Source organism: Kryptolebias marmoratus, linkage group LG9 (genome assembly GCF_001649575.2).
Source record: "Kryptolebias marmoratus isolate JLee-2015 linkage group LG9, ASM164957v2, whole genome shotgun sequence".
Lineage (NCBI taxonomy): Eukaryota > Metazoa > Chordata > Actinopteri > Cyprinodontiformes > Rivulidae > Kryptolebias > Kryptolebias marmoratus.
The window spans coordinates 20,452,937-20,457,818 of NC_051438.1; positions in this window are offsets into that span (position 1 = coordinate 20,452,937).

Consider the following 4,882-nt stretch of genomic DNA (forward strand, 5'->3'; position numbering starts at 1 on the left):
GGACATCCCCCCCCCACCTCTGTCCCGAGGCTGGACCTTTCCTTATCACGGCTCGACCATCAGGGTGATAAGAGGAGGAAAGGCCAAAGGGCCGTAAGAAACAACGCGCACGATCCAGGTCAACAGTGTGAGGAGACTGGACTCAAAGGGGAGGGAAGGCGGACAAGAATATTATCTGATAAGACCCACAGAAGTCTTTTGATGTCAGAGGGGCTGATCCTGGGCTACGGGGTGTCCTGCTGTGTGGACGAGCAGAATGACACAGCAGGTACAAACAAGCAAGTCCTTGAAGATCATCTGGGGATGGAGCATATTTGCACTGAAGGCTTTCTTCTAGTTATTGTAGCAATCTTATATTGTTTAGCTATGATTGTTTAAGACTACAAAGCCTAAATAAAGTTGTTTTATCTGGTAAGTAAAAAAGAAAAGGCAATTCCATACTCCTAATAATCGAAAAAAAAATTAACTTTATTCATCTGTTTTAACAATGTAAGACATAATGTGCCAATAAAGCTTAAGTGACTCAACAAATTCCCATGGAAGAGGAGCTCGAACAGTGTGGTCTGCAGGTTTTGAGCCGTAAGTCACTGATCAAAAGCTGTCTTGCGGAGGCCAGACGTGACCCGAGGCTGCAGAGCAAGCTGCGGCCTGAGCCAAATGCCTTGTTGTCTCGCCCAGCCCAGGGCACGGAGGAGGAGGGAAGTTTTTTTTAGCCACAAGTGGCCAGAAGGAGGGGTAAGCAAGCTGCTGTAGAATTACAGCATCCTCAGTGTCTCATTAAAAGCAGAAAGCTTCTGCAGGAGATACAAAAGATTTACTGAAATAACAAACTGCATTCAATTCTTTTTATGTCCTGTTTAGGGTTGTACACGCTTTAAGGAAACCAGAGCATTAAGACAAAACCCACATCTCCTCACAAGAAGGCCTAAATATCCAGTTTGGAGACCCTCTTGCTGTTATGTGACATTTCTAACTACCACACAGCTGAGCTGCCACCACAGGAACAAAACAGACAGACTTTAATTAGGAGCGTTGCTCTCCTACCTGATAAAAATACTGATCTCCTGTGTCATCAATGTTCATTATGCTGGTATAGATTCTCAGTCAACCGGGAAAAGGCAATCCTTGCAAACAGAATCAAAGTCAAACGGATTTCTTCTTTTGATTTTTGAGGACATTTCACTTTTTTTCAATTGAGTTTCTTGGCTGGGAAACGAAACGCCTTAATAAATAAAATAAATATAAGTTCAGCTAGAATCAGTATTCAAAGATGACCAGAAAGTATTTAAATAAAACAAAGCATTCCTAGAAGAAAAATACATGTCATCTTTGGTCTTGCATGTCAAAGATTATAAGAAACATCTTGCAAAACACAAAAAATGTGTTGGGTATGAGTCTCAGCTGTGACTGCACCAAACTTTAGCTCAATATGTGTAAAACTGAATGACTTTTAGCGTTTTTTTGTGTTTGTTAAACTCTGTTAGCTCTCTATGTAAATGTTGAGGATGAGTCTCAGCTACTAGCACATCAAATTTTAGCTGAATATAGGTAACACTGGCTGAGTTATAGCCTTTTTTGTGTTTAGTAAGGTCGATTAGCTGTGATGGCCATCTTGAATTGAGTTGGCTTTAACATTCAATGCTACGTTTTTTAACAAAGATTCTGTTCAATCTGTTAGTGCTCAGAGTATGTGCCAGGGATGACTCTCAGCTACTGCCACACCAAATTTTAGCTCGATATTTGTAACATTGACTGAATTACAGCCATTTTTGTGTTTGCTTCGGTGGATTAGCTGTGGCGACCATCTTCAGTCGAGTTGACTCCAGAAGTTAGTAACCCATAGATGCCGATCCAATGATTGCTTTCTGAGAATTTCCCCAAAACCCGTCAAGTTGTTCACGAGACGTTTTGCTAACAGACAGACAAACGAACATGCAAACACACAGACACGAGCAATTACATGATCACCTGCCTTTCATGGCAGCTGATGATAAAAATCTCTTCACTCATCGTAATAAACGGATAAGTCCTCAGTAAAGTTTTCGATGCAGGTAAGTGCTCTAAAAAACTTTAATTCGGATCGTGTTTATTGTATTGTTTTTACTTTTTGTGTAAAACAGTGATCAGTTGTTTGAGCCACAGACCTTCAGTACAAACATTTTTAAGGTGCTAAGAGCTTTTATGATAAAAACTACATTTAATATTCCCCACATTAATCCCGAGTAAAGCTTTGTCCACATTTTATTTCACTGTGAGCCAGCTGGTCAGGAAAAGATCTTCTGTTACCCAAACTTTTCTCCCACAACATTAAAACGAAGGTCATGATTTTCCTTTATGAGATCCTGCAGTCCACTTTAGACGGCGACAGTGTCAGCGTCCTGTTACATCCACACTCCAATTGAAGGAGCGAAGATGTAAGGAGCCTCCATTATCAGCTCCCTCTGAAGGACATCAAAGGCCGAGGTGGAGTGAGAGTGCAGCTGCCCCGACGGTGCGAGTTTCTCCTCCGTTGCTGCAGAGGAACTTGTTTGTGTTGAGGATGTTTACTGATCCCGGGGAAGACAAACAGCCTGTCCCCCTGTTTGTAGGACCCGCAGCTCAAACACGGAGAGGAAGACCGAGGCAGAGCTTCAGGGGACATTGTGCCGTCGGGCCTCTGTTGATCTCGTCCCTGCCTTCCCGTCACTGAGCAAATTTAGTGCCGTGGAAACTATTTACCACAGAAACTCACTGCCTTCTGCATGTAGTGCAACATGCAAAACAGCTGAAATCTGAGTTTGAGTCTTTCTGTCATGTTTTGTTAATTAAAAATAAAAAAACATCCAACAGTTTCTGAAACACCTGAACTCAACACATGGTGTCGCTCTCCTCCAAAAACCCTGAGCTGTCGGAGGAACCCCATACTTCATACTTTTAAAACAATACTTAATGCATCCATCTAAAAAGCAAATATACTGTATTTGAATTGGTTTTGTTTGATAAAAAGCGTTATAACAGCACTGATTATACTAATTTCTTTCTTTTCCAAATAACAGGTGACTTGTTGCAGATATTGTTCTTCAAATTGCTCTTATTCTGGGCATCATAATAAAACATTTATTAATACTTATATCCTACTAATGAAACTACTAATAGAGTTTAACCACACATGTACTTTTAAAAAGATGAAATAAATGAAATAAAGACGTATTTATGTCTGTACTGCCTCCACAGAGTGCTCTAATCTGTGAGCTCATATCAGCAAATGTCGCTTGAATTGAGGGTTTCCTACCACAGCTATAAATTCTGAGAGGAACAGGCTTTCACAGAGTTTTTTTATGGCGCAGAGACTTCCCTTCCTTTCTGCAGGGGGGCAGGGGGCTTTACACCGTTCATGTGTCGCGGCCCTTTTAACTACAATCTCACAACCAGCAGGATTTGTCTGCTTTGCATCCAAAGATGGGACACTTTGGTTGGGAAACACATCAACTTGGGCTCTTTAAGTCGTAATTTATAGCAAATGTAATGCATCTTAGCAGTTGGCATGTGTACAATTCTGTTTTTTTTCTTGGTTTTTTAGTTTTGAAACAACCCTTCTAGCTTTGAAATAAAATTCTTTATTGTTTTTGGAGTGTGCATTGAGAAAATAATAAAATAAAATGTCATCACAATTACTTACGCACATTATTTAAATGTCAGATTAATATTATTTTAATTAAATCCATCAGAACCTTCATAAAGAAAAGCAGGAGAAACATCTTCATATTTAAGAACCATAAATTGTAAATGAAGAGACATTTATAGTAGACAATCCCTTCAAATTGCCACTTAATTACCAATTTATTCTTGTCTTGTTTGGAGTTACCTCAATTCAAAATGGCCACCACAGCTAATTGAGCCTAGCCAGCACGAAAATGGCAATAACTCAGTCGATTTTACTGACCTTGAGCTAAATGTTCACGTGGTAGTAGCTGAGAGTCATCCCCAACACAATGTGAGCGTGATCTGGCAGAGCTTATTTTCAAGGTTCAACCAAAAACAGCTGCATCATTTCTCAACATGAGATGATTCAGATTTTAAAACTCTGGCAGGAAAGCAGGCGGGCGATATGCATTCTTTCAAGAAATGCTACTTTCAGAGATGAACTGATTTTATACATCCGTCCAAAAACGGGACAAAATATGTTATAGAGCTGTCCGTCTGACTGTGGACAAGTTCTTTTCTGAGCTCTACATTGATAACCCTTTAAAATAAAAAACTGAACAGCTGGACACCTTATGTGTCAAGGATGATCCCTATTGATTTCAAGGTCAAAGGGTCAAAGGTCAGGTCAAAGATGAACTCTTCGTGAAAACCTTTCCTTGCTCTCTTACTCTGCAAACGTGTAACGTAGGATTGTCAAACTGCACTGCTGAACACCTTGTGGGTTAAGGATGATCTCTATTGATTTCAAGATCACAGGGTCAAAGGTCAAGGTCACAGATGACCCTTTTTTGAAAACCTTGTCCATACTCTCTAACTAGGCAACGATGTAACGTAGGAAAGTCAAACTGCACTGCTGGACACCTCCTGAGTCAAGGATGATCCCTATTGATTTCAAGGTCACAGGTGAACCAATGGTGAAAGCCTTTTCTGTGCTCCACACGTGTTTTCAGGATTGCTGTGTGCTTTGGATTTTGATTCTGACAGTTTTCTGATTCTCTTGTTTTAGGAGGTCACATGAAAGTAGTGCCGATAATGAATAATAATTATTATTACTGTTAATGAAACGCTTTAATTTATTCTTCTAAATGAGCATTGAGCGTGTCTGGGAGCCCAGGCTGCAGCTGTGTATCTGTGCTCACACACCTGGACGGACTTCCTCCTGGGTTCAGCCTCTTATTTGCTCGAAACTGGGAAAGTT